The 12,585-nt window shown below is 39.0% G+C and overlaps 1 non-coding gene across 1 annotated transcript; it reads left to right on the top strand.

The window, feature by feature from the left end:
* Positions 1 to 2,863: 2,863 nt before the first annotated feature.
* On the top strand, positions 2,864 to 2,936 carry TRNAG-CCC (transfer RNA glycine (anticodon CCC)). The gene has a single exon. It is a non-coding gene; the product is annotated as a tRNA-Gly (tRNA).
* The last annotated feature ends 9,649 nt before the right edge of the window (positions 2,937 to 12,585 follow it).

The following is a 12,585-nucleotide window of genomic DNA, read 5'->3' as shown; positions in this document are numbered from 1 at the left end:
CTGCTTGTATTGATTTCTATTTAATATATGCAAAGACATTTCCCCCCAAAAAATTTTAAGCTTAAAGAAAATGGTAACTTTGAGGTACATTTTTCTTATTCCCCCACAGGGTCTAGCATTCATTCACTGCATGTGGTGAGCACCTGAGCTCTGCTAATTCCAGTGCTAGGCGTGGTTATACTGACAGGGATGAGACGAGAAGAGCTTACTGAGGAGAGGAGACGAGAGGGCACATTAAGCGTGAAATCTGACCAATGGGAACTAATCCCTAGTCCATCAATCAGATTCCCTCTCTAGAGAATATGCAAGAAAAGGATTGGGGACTATTTTCGAATTTGCAGTAGGACCTGAAGAGCAAGTGAAGGGTCCTGGGCCTGGGACTTATAGAAAATTGCAAGGCAGAGTAATGCTGCAATAGAAACAAGAGGAAGGAATGAGTCACCCTGCATGGGGATGCTGAGGAAAGCTTTGCAATACTGACATGTGGACAGATTCTTCAAGGGTGAATACAGGTTTTCCAGGTAATAAAGGCAGACAGGCAGAAACACCAAAGGGAACTGCATATGCAAAGAGATGGCATATGGAAGCATATGGCATGTGTGCTTGGAAAGACTACTGTAATTGTAAGGAAAATAAACCTACTTAACTTATCCAAAAGGAAAAGGAAGGAAGGGAAAGAAAAAGAAAGGATAGAAGTGAAGGAGAGGGGAAGGCAATGGAGGGGAGCGGAGGAGAGGAAAAAGAGAGTTTGAAAGTGTAGAGTCTGACTCCTGGACCTCCAGGGGGCTACACACACATGGGGAGTATGGCCATTTTCTCTATCTCTAATGCACAAGTGGCAGCTCTCCATTCACTTCTCTTTTATGTCATCTCTGCCTTTCTACATTTGTCTGCTCTTTCCTAGTTTTGCTCAAAATATCATTCCACTTACTCATCAGTTGCTCATGGTTTAAAATGACCACCTACCCCCAACCCTAGACCTCTGGATCCATACAACCTTTCCCTTCTCAAAACTCTCTAGGGAAAACAAGCAAACAGCCTGTTTCACTCTGCAAAATCTTCAAAAAAAAAAAAAATCCAACTTTTTGTTGGTCACCCCATGGTCTGTTTCCCTTAGACTGAAATGCATCCTTTGTCTGTTTAGTGGAGCCCCTGAAAGAGGCCTGTCCTGGTGCCCTTTAAAGTAGAAGCGCTAATAACATGGTAGATGAGTTAAAGACAACACGTTTGGTAAATGGAGAAAAGTATGGGGCAGCCTGAGCACAGAGCACTGCTTCACTTGCCATGTTGTAGGACTAAGGAATCAAGCCACAACCAAAAAACATCAGCACCAGCATCTAAAAGACAGCAATGGGACCCGTTCTCCATCCAAGCAGCAGTGTTACTATGGACAATCGAGGACAACATGACAGAATAAAAGAAGATGTCAAAATCCAAGCAGGGGTGATACCAAAGCTGGAGGAGTAAGTATCACCGAATTCAGCCAGGTTAGCAATGACAATGTGACTACAGGGTATTTAACCTGGATGATGTCTTTCTCATCTGAGGTCACACTGAATGGCATATAGCACATCAATCATTTAATGTTTCATAACATTTTCCAGATTTGAAGTAGATATTCATTATCATAGCCTAAGTGCTATCACTGATCATTCCAATACTTTGTGATCCTCTTCCAAATGACGGTGGTCATGCTCAAATCTCATCTCATGATACAAGATAGTATCCTCCCCTTCTGTGCTGTGAGCTGATGGTTTATGAGCAAACAACCAAGAGGGTGAATCTTCCTTTAAAATGTATAGAAGCAGAAATAGGGATTTTATTTAAGAAAAATAAAGTGATCTTAAGACTATGTCCTCTTGGGAACCAGAAAGCCCATAGCAATCAGCTTGCCTGGAAGCTGCAAAGCTCACCCTCCTCTCTGTCTCTCTGTTTCCTAGCATTCAAAGCTGGCAGACAGAGGAGGAGAAAAAAGTCAGAGAATTAGCATCCTTAACTCTGGAACCTACAGAATGTTCCTCTCACCTTTGCTGGGAGCTGGATTTAAAGTAAGGCTTTACTTTGCTTTTTATTTATTTATTAATTTGGGGGCTGAAGATTTGCTTATTTTTAAGGCAGAGATGAAAACAGAACTGGGAAAGAGAAGAACAACATGTAAGTCTCTCTTCAGTAGTTTTTCTGATGCAGGAGCTAGACAGCAGCTCTGTTAGACTGGAGGCTGTTGGCAGCACATTAACGTTTAACAAGTTTAAATGCAGTCAATATCTTTCTATTCAAGAATTAGAACCACCTCTTCCTAGCCAATTGTTTTAATTTGGGGTTCATTTTTGAGTTATTTTAGCCATATTTAGATTATTTGAGTTATTTTGGCCAATTCTTAGATTAGAGAAAATGGGCTTATGCCCTTTTATCTAAGAAGTAACAAGGGAAAGAGATCCATCATCATTAAAATCATCATCATCGTCATTGTTGCTACAATCATCATTGCTACTGAGCTCCCACTACATGCTGGGCCCTCATGCAAGCTTCTCACGTGCATTGCCTTATAAGAGACATAACTACTCTATAGGAGAGCACTATAACTGTCCCTATTTTGCAGATAAGTAAATTGAGGCTCTTACAAAAGTGTAAATTACCTAAAGTCACTGAGATGTTAGGCAGGGGAATTTGGACTGAAATTCAGGCCTTTCTGATTCCAAATTGTATATTCTCAACCAGGATGCTGCACTTATTCTAAGCGATCTGAATCCTGGGGCCGTTAACTTCTGAACAGAAAATCAGCTCATAGAGAAAGCACTGGGCTAAGAGACCTAAGGTCTATGTTGCAGTCCAGCTCATCAATAAATAATCATTTGGAGGGACTTCCCTGGTGGTCCAGCGGTTAAGACTCTGCGCTCCCAATGCAGGGGGCCCAGGTTCGATCCCTGGTCAGGGAACTAGATACTGCATGCCGCAACTAAAAGATCTCACGTGCCACAACTAAGACCCAGCGCAGCCAAATAAATAAATTAATTAAATATGTTTTAAAAAATAATAAAAAAAATAAATAATTGTTTGGACTTGGCAAGGTTACTTACCACCTGAGCCTCAGTTTCCCCAACTTTATCATGAGGGGGTTGAACAGGTTGATCTCAGTCCTGACATTCTGTGATGTGGTCATTTTAAGGACTACCCATCAATACTAGATTTCTTCCAAGGAAAAGAGTAAGCAGTCTCGGTTTCCTCATCAGTAAGTGAAAAGATTGAAATACTAGGTCTCTTTAAAAGGAGGTCAAAATTCTGTCTGGTTTTATAAAAATATACTACTTAGGCTAATGATCAACCTGTGTTTAATCTTCTCCCAAGTCCAGCAAGAACCGCTACTCCCACACCCCCTCAACCACAAGCAGGTGCACTCACCCCCACACCAAGGTCCTGCACACTCTAAAAGCCTGACGTTGCAGAAGGATAAGCAATGCTTACTTTTATAATCACATTCTTTGCTTTGTGAAAAGATCTACTAAATGGATCCTTTAAATAGCAATCTCTTTTAGAACATTTAAAAGTAATTCAATTTACTCCTTCAGAAACACATTTACCTTACCAAGCAAGGCCCACCTCTATCTCCAACCAGAGTTTTGAATAGTTACCAGTCTAATGGAAGCAGGGACATTTTGTGCTTATAAGGGAAAAGATATGCATTCACTGAGTGAAAGTATATTCATTGCCAGCCTATTTATTGAGCACTGAATGCTGGGCTAGGTTCTTAGAAAATAAGTGTGAGTCAGATTTGTGTGGCAACTTTCCACACAGAATTTTCAAGTCCAGTGTGTTGGTAGATGATTTTTAAAGTAACAGCTTAAAACAGAATAAGTGCTATGATAGGAGAGGTACAGGTTTCATGGATACTCCTAGCATAAGCATGTCATGGGAGATTCCCTAGAAAAAGTGAACCTTGAGCTAAGACCTGAGGAATCAAAAGATAGTGAATAAAAGCAGGTGAGTGGGTGGGAGGGGGAGATTGTTCCAGGGAGAGGACAAAGCAAGTATGAAAACCAAGACAAAACAGAGACCGTGGCATACTGAAGCAGCTCATAGAAGTACAAGACAGAGTATCCAGAAAATGAGGCTGTATAGGTAGGGAGGGACCATCTCAAGAAGGGACATAAGCCTTCTTGAACATCTCAAGTCTGAGTATCCTTGTCACTTAACTTCTCTGATTTACATAAGACAGTACCTAAGGTCCCTTCCAACTATGAAATTCAGTGCCATAGTTAAAGACAGGGGATAAGATTGAGGAAATAACTTCACCTGAACTTCAGTGGAAGTGTAGAGAGACCAGGTTAGGGAGCACTCATTTGTTTTTTCAATAATTATTTATTTAATAGCTACAAATTTAGTACTTACAAATACTAAACCAATAATGCAAAAAATAAGTATATAGTCAAATTTTATGAAGGAAAATAAGGTACTGATCAAGGATATCTACCATAAGCCTACAGAAAGCACCATACTACATGATAAACATTAGAAATGTGTCAGAAATAAGGCAAGTTCAAATTCTGTCATTTTCATTCAACATTGTAATGGTGATCCTAGCCAGTGCAACAAAACAGGAAAAAATAAAAAGTATAAAGATCAGAAAGGAAGAAATAAAACTGCCAACTTTAGCAGACAATAAAATAATTTAATTTAAGTAGGAAATCTCAGAATATTTCAAACCTTTGGAATTAATAAGAAAGCACCTCAAACTCAAAGTCTGACGTAAAAAATATCAATTGTGATGTCATAAAATGGTTACATCAGAAATTGAAAGCTTGAAATGTAGTTGAAATAGCATTTCTAGTATAAGTTCTTCAAGATCTTTAAGGAAAAATTTACAAAACTTTTAAAGTATGTTTTAAACAATCTAAATAAATTGGTGATAACCGTATTTATTAGAGGAAACCAATATTACAGCAATGTCAATCCTCCCCAAATTGTTCTATAAATTAAATGCAATTCCAAACAAAATCACAAAGCGCTATTCACAAAACATGGTAAGCTGTTTCTAACGCTTACTTGTAAAAGGAAAACGTCAAGATTAGATAAGACAAATATGACTTATAAGATATCAAAATTTATGATAAATCTATAACAATTAGAACAATATGACAGTTGCCTAGTGATAGAAAAAAATGACCAATAGAACAAAATAGAGAGTTCAGAAACCAACCCATGACTATTTTGATACTTGAATATGATAAATCAGTGGGGAAAGAATGGACTATACAATATTGATACATAGTTCTAGGGAAACGACCTATATATTTAAAAAATGAAATGAGATCTCTACATCACACCTTACTCCAAACAATTAAATGTGAAATAAAAGCCTAAATGCAAAGTATCAAATTAACACATTGTACACCTAAACTTATACAATGTTATATGTCAATTATGTCAATGTTATATGTCAACACCTAAATAGGAAGAAGTAAAATTTATATATACAAAAAAATATAACAATTGTAAATGTATATACACAAAAATGTATAATAATTATGACCTAACCTCTGATATTGCACACCATCATTTCTTTTCATGCCATGGATTATATAATTTCTTGAACTGGACACAAAATGCCTAAACTACAAAAGATTTTACAATTGCCTACATTATAAAATCTTTAATTTTCATTTATAGAATACACCAGAGTTTTTAAAAAATGTCTCAGACAAGCTAAACATTTATTTAAGAAAATATTAGTATATAGAATATGTAAATAATTCTCATCAATCCAAAAGATGCAAATGACCACAGGCAAAAATGGGCTAATATATATAAATAAGTCGCAGATAAAGAAATGTAAGTGGCCAAGAAACACAAAATGAATGATTAAACGAAAACTATAACTTATATCAGATTCAAAGGAAGGAAGGAAAGAAAGAGGGGGAAAAAAAGCAAGCCTCATAATATAAAAGGCTTGTGAGGATGTGGAAAAATAGGACTTCCCATGTACATCAGACGGAAGCATAAATTAGTACAACCGTTCTGGAAACTGTTTTGATAATAACTAGAAAGTTAAAGGTGAATATGTACCCTAGGGAAATCTTATATATGGAATTAAGTATTCATCTAAAGAATGACAACATAGTGGTATTAATAAGAGTGAAAAACTGAAAATCACCTAAATACCCTAAAAGGAGAACTGATAAATAATTATGGCATAGTCATAGAATGAATACTAGATGTCAGTTAGGATGAATGTTCTAGTTCTACATATGTCAACATAGATAAATCTAAATAAACATAATAATGCCGAACTCAAAAAAAAGCAAGCTGCAGAAAGACATCATGATTACTTCTGGGGAGGTAAGAAGGAGAATGGGATTAATGAAACCCTGGAATTTTATACTGGAAATATTTCATAATATTTTTTCAAAGAGAAGGAAGACATGGTCAACTTCTGTGTTGAGTGCTGTTGCGAAACAAATAAAATGAAGACTAAAAAGTATCCATAGGATTCAGCAACATGGATGTCATTGGTGGCCTAATGAGCAAGTGTACATGTGTATTGGATATTGGTAATCTATTGCTATGTACACATGTGTATTGGATATTGGTAATCTATTGTTATGCAGCAAATTACCCCAGTATCCAGGAATGACTTAACTGAGTGGTCTGGCTTAGAACTGTTCATGGGATTGCAGTCAAAATATCAGCTCAGGCATCATCATCTGAAAGCTCGAGTGGGACTGAAAGAATTGCTTCCAATGTGGCCCACTCACATGACTGGAAAATTAGTCTGATGGTTGGTAGGAGCCCTTAGTTTCTAACCGTGTGGGCCTCCCCATTGCCTGCTTGAGTGTCCTCATGATATAGCTGCGGCTCCTCCCTGAGGGAGAGACCCAAAAGACAACTAGCAATAAGCCACAATGTCTTTTATCACCTAGTCTCTGATATTGCACACCATCACTCCTGCTTTATTCTTTTTAACAGAAGCAAGTGGCAAAGTGCAGCCCACATGCAAGGGTAAGGGAATTAGGCACCACCTCTTGAAGAGAGGAGGGTCAAAGAATTCACTGACATAGTTTAAAACCATCACAATATGTCACAAGCTCTTTGTGCTGTAAGGCATATAAATATAATGTTAGATGTGATTTCCGCTGTCCAGAGTATAATCTTGTAAAGCAATTAAGTCACATGCAAGGCAGTTCACACCCAAGACTGATCAGAACTAGTTTCAGTGAATGGAGATGGAAATAGTCTTATCCAAGTGGTCAGAAGTCTTTGTGGAGGGAACAGGGCCAGATGAGGATTCTAGCATATAAGCAGGATGATGAAGACATTCCATGCAGGAAACAGCATCAATGAAGGCCTGAGATCATAGAAATTATGCATTTGAAGCATATTTTATTTGCCTTTATTACTGAAGACACCAGAAGAATAGTTGCTTATGGAGATTTTCCCCAGATAGATTGAAATTCACATGTTATCTGCAGAGCCTTTGTGTTCCCTTAGGGCCAAGACAGCGTATTTTTCATTTCTGTGTCTCAGGACCTAATGCTATACCTGGCACAGAGTAAGTTGTCCATAATAGTTTACTAATAAAATATGTGTTGAAAAACAGAAGGAGCAAGTGAGTAAATGAATGACTGGGTGAATAAATGAACCCTCTACTACTGAACTTGCAGCCCAGAGTACTTGTCTGGGTGGAAGGAAACATGTGACATGCAGAGCACTGTGATTTCTTGGTCTACTCAAAGACCAAATCATAGGTAGAATGAACGCCAGCCTCTACTACCTCAGGGGCTAGAGCCAGTCCATTTAGTCTTCCAAACTTCCCAACATAGAGGGTCCAAAAGCCAACCAATTTTTAACCTTCTGTCTCCAGATAAACAGACAAGCAGACATATGAGCTGCCTCTCCTTTCCCCCACAACTCATCTTTAATGTTCATCTTCCAGTCATCTTCCCAGGTTTTCCTGTCTCTCAACAAATACTCCACGAATGGCTGTATCTCACCAACTCTGATTATGCACCTGACAATCCAACCATGAGCAAAGTCATATGAACACATACGTGTATATCTCACCAATTCAATACTTGTAGAGGAGTTGTTATTAAAGAACACTTCATATTTCCATATAAAATATTTAAAAGCCCTGTGCTGAGCTTCCTGACTGCCTCCACTGTCTTCTTCAATGTTCTGCATTCCAGAAGAGCCCCAGGAAATCCTGTTTAACTGATTAATCTCCACTCTCAGCATAATTAAAAATAAGACACAGCCCCCACCTGAGCAGCTCTCAATTGAATAGGAATTCACACACACACACACACACACACACGCACACATGCACACACACACACACTGATGTCACAATATTAGGTGGGCCTTCAGAAAAATATCAGTACCTTTTCTCTTTCAGTTCACAAGAAGGAACTGAACATCAAATGAATCTGGGTTGATATGCAGTTCTGAAATGGCAGGTGGTAATGAGCTTGCTAAATATTATGTACCATCCCTAGCTAGTCATCATATCTGGCTACCTGGAGGATATCTTCTATCTCACCTTGGAAATCCCCAATGTCTCTTCTCCAAATAAAGATTGCCAAGCTGGTAAACTGAAAAATCTCTCCAAATGACCTTCGGGTGCTTAGGCTAATAAAGGAATTGAATATGAAATATTAATGCCCCTCATTGAACGTGAACTTTTGACTGTGTCAAAGCCCTCACCAGCCTTTTCCACATGGTCCCTGCTTTCTGTTTTATTGTTATTGTTGTTATTATTCAGCCAGAATATAAACTGCCCTCTGAAAGCACTGTTACTCCCCCCAGAAAGGCATTTATATGCTTCTTATGGCCTTGAAGATGATTAAAGGATGATTTCTATTCCCCTTTAGTCATTTGTCATTTTGCTTTGGATCATAAAAGTGCAGGGTAAGTTTCCAGGGAGATTTAATCAAGTGACTGGAGTGGAATTTTACAAGACATGTCTCCAAAGGTAAGGGGGTGGAAAAAAGATGAGACTGAGTTATACAGATTGGAGTTCCCACCATTCCCTGGGTATGTGATCTTAATCAAGCCCCTTTATCTCTGCACTTTGGTTACCTCATCTGTCGAATGTTATGATTAATGAGCTGATATTCATAAACACACACAGCACATGCTCCACAAATGATATTTTCCTTTCCTCCTCATTTCTAGAGAAGGACTCAGAGTACTGTCACTGCAGGAGTGATTGTGTTCCGGGTGGGGAAGGTTTGGTACCTGTGGAAACATAGCCAATCAAACTAGGAAGGCCATGGGGAGGACCACAAAGGCTGATGACAGCAGATCTTTCCAAATCTCTTCGGGGGACGGTGGTCAATGTGCATTGCAAGGCAGTTTACATCCAGATGGGATACAGTGTCCTCTCCTGTCTCTTGGAACTGTTCATTCCCTAAAGTCCCAAAATCCTGGAGCCATTACAATATGAGAATGGCCAACCTAGATCAAACCCTGGCCAGCCTCACTCTGGCCCATTGTTCTGAAACCAATGAGAGGCTTAAGGGACCATCTCTGAAAGAAGACGTGCATTGTTGTTGGTTATAATGGTGCAAGCTAGGAGGAAACTATCATTGTGAGTAGCCATTCTTTGGGAGGGGCTGGGGAATGGCAAGATGAATGAGACACATCTGTCATGATGTGAGAGGGGCTGTCCCAGTACTGCATATGTTGTGCTTCGAATGTGTACAGAGGGAGGGATTCCTTCTACCAGGAATTCATGGGAGGGCAGGCCTATGAACAGTGTGACTTGGGGTTAGGCCTTGAGGAATGCACAAGAGTTTACTAGATAGAGAAGCTGCCTGGACTGAGGGGAGAGGATGAGTGAGAACTCAAAGGTACAAGGTGGGGGTGGGGGAGGGATAAGTCTGGAAAGATGATTTGGGCCTCCCCTACAATGCCAAGGTTACCCCTGAAGAGTTCTCAAGCAGGGCATGACACAATCAGATCAGTTTGTTTGTCCTGAAGGTGCATTTTTCCTCATATTTCTGAATCTGATCAAAAAGTTTATGCTCTTAGGAGAATTTCCATGAAATATTCATATTATTCTTTAGATTTTATAAAGTATTTTCCTATACAGTATTATATTTTTATTTAATGAGTGTAATTTAATACTTATTATTTATATATAATAATGTAATTAAATAATATATTATTTAATGAATAATAATGTAGTACAATGATGATGTATCAGTTAGTACCCTTTGAGTGGAAAGGTGTGTATGCGAGTGTATGTGTGTGTATCAGGTCATAGTGTAAAAGAGTTGGCTTAAATTGAAAAAAAAAATGTTTAATAAGATGACCTAGAATTTAAAGTAAAACTTTGTGCTTCAAGTCAAATTCTCTTGCTCCCAGTAGATACGTGCCCAGTATAGGGGAGAATTAGGTGTCCTATGGGCCCTTAATCAATATTAATTGCTAGTCATGGAATGAGTGATGGAAATCACCAACTGAGGGACTAAGGCATTCCTAGGAATTAATGTCCTGATGAGAAAGACTGATATCCTAGCAAACAGCTGAGGGTTTTTAGCACTAGCTCAGCTGCATCTCTGGGGAATGTCTAAATCAGAAGTCATCATTACCCTCTCAAGAACTGCAAATGAAGATTCATAAGCCCATAAATTTCCTTTTCTATGGGCCCTGGACTTGCACGGACTCAGTTAAAAGGCAGGTTCAAGAATAAATGCTCTATTTAGTAAACCCAGAGGTCAGAGGCAAAACACTTATTTTATAATTCTCTTAGAACCATCCAGTTTAGAGCCCACCAACAGAAATATCTCTCAGGAAATTATCTTTGAAGGAATCTCAGTTTGCTCATTTGGAATTGAACTATATGATCTTTAAGTCTTCGTTCAATTTAACTTTCTATAAGCTGAGGTGAAATTTTAACTAACAGAACCCACTAGTGAATCTTGACAAGAGAACACAGTGATCTTGGAGCCACAACTTTGATTCATTAACTCATTAGATTATATTTTAAACAAAAGTGTATTGTACTCCCACTATGTTTTGATACCAGCTAAAATGAGAGGATGGAGCGAACAAGACAGACACATTGGGCACAAGCATATTGTTTATAAAGCAAAGGCGGGATGCTGCAGGAGTACAATGGGAGTGCACACAGTGTGAGCCATCTTGCTGGTCTGAGGGTTCATGGAAGACCCTTTTAAGGAAGTAACACTTAAATTCAGACCTACTGGAAGGATTATTAGGAACCAGTTTGGTAAAATATCAGAGTGGAGGGATGTTCCAGGTAGAAGGGTACCATATTTGAAAGCCACAAGAAAGAGAGAGTGAGATAGAAAAGCAGGGAAGGAGAGAGAAACAGAGAGACAGACACAGAGAGACTGAGATTGAGATTACAGGAGGAATAAAAATGAGAGGGACTGCAGTAAGAGGTGAAGCTGGAGAGGAAGTCACTGGGCAAGTAAAACTTAAAAGCTGTGTCACGAAAGTCGGAATTTATCCTAAGAGCAATGAAGAGCCATGTGAAACAACTTAAATAGTATTTTGACAGAGCTAGTGGCTGGTACATAGGAGTCAAACAGAACTGACAGACTTAAGGGTCTGTTTTTAGTCTACAATGGAAGAAGCAGTAAGGGAAATTTAAGAGATCCTCAGCAATAACCCTAATTAAACATATCTCGACTAGACGAGAAATAGCTGGCCACTCGAAGAATTATGAGGCCAAAAATACTGGTCTTTCAAGGAGCACCCTACTAGACATTTTCTTCGCCACCTTAACTCTTGCTTCCCAACACTGCTGCGTAACAACTACTCCAAAATCAGAGGTTTCTATAATAATTACTAACCTCATTAAACCAATTATGGGTTATGGAGAGAGCCGGCTGATGTAGGCAGGGCTCATCTGGGTGGTTCCACCTCAAACTGTGGATGCAGAGATCCTGGCTCCTCGCTGAGGCTTGGACTCAGATCTGCTCCATGTGTGTTTAACTCATTCTAGGGCTCAGTCTGAATGGGCATCTGAATGGCTATGGAGAAGCCCCTCCCCAGGCCAGGGCAGAAGCTCAAAAGAGCAAGGGGAAGCACAGGAGGCCTCACAAAGCCTAGGGTCAGCCTTGACACACTATCACTTCCTCCTCTTCTATGGCTAGTCCCACCCCTTTTTTGTGATAAAATATACATAACATAAAATTTACATTTTTAAGTGCACAGTACTGTGACTGGTTTACCTCAGCATAATATCTTCAAGGTTCATCCACGTTGTGGCATGTGTCAGAATTTCTTTCCTTTATAAGGCTGAATAATATTCCATTGTATGTTTCTACCACATTTTGTTTATCCATTCATCCATGGATAAACACTTTGGTTGGTTCTACCTTTTGGCAATCACGAATAATGCTGCTACGAAATATAGGTGCACAAATATCTGAGTCCCTGTTTTCAGTTTGGGGGTATATATCCAAAAGAAGAATTGCTGGAACATAGGGTAATTCTGTTTAATTTTTTGAGGAATTGCCATGCCATTTTCCAGAGGGGCCACACCAGTTTACATTTCTACCAGCACTAAATAAGAGTTCCAATTTCTCCATATCCTCACCAACATTTGTCATTTTC

The sequence above is a fragment of the Eschrichtius robustus genome, chromosome 17 (genome assembly GCF_028021215.1).
Source record: "Eschrichtius robustus isolate mEscRob2 chromosome 17, mEscRob2.pri, whole genome shotgun sequence".
Classification (NCBI taxonomy): Eukaryota; Metazoa; Chordata; class Mammalia; order Artiodactyla; family Eschrichtiidae; genus Eschrichtius; species Eschrichtius robustus.
The sequence above is the reverse complement of the archived record's forward strand: the minus strand, read 5'-3'. Positions and strand labels throughout refer to the sequence as shown.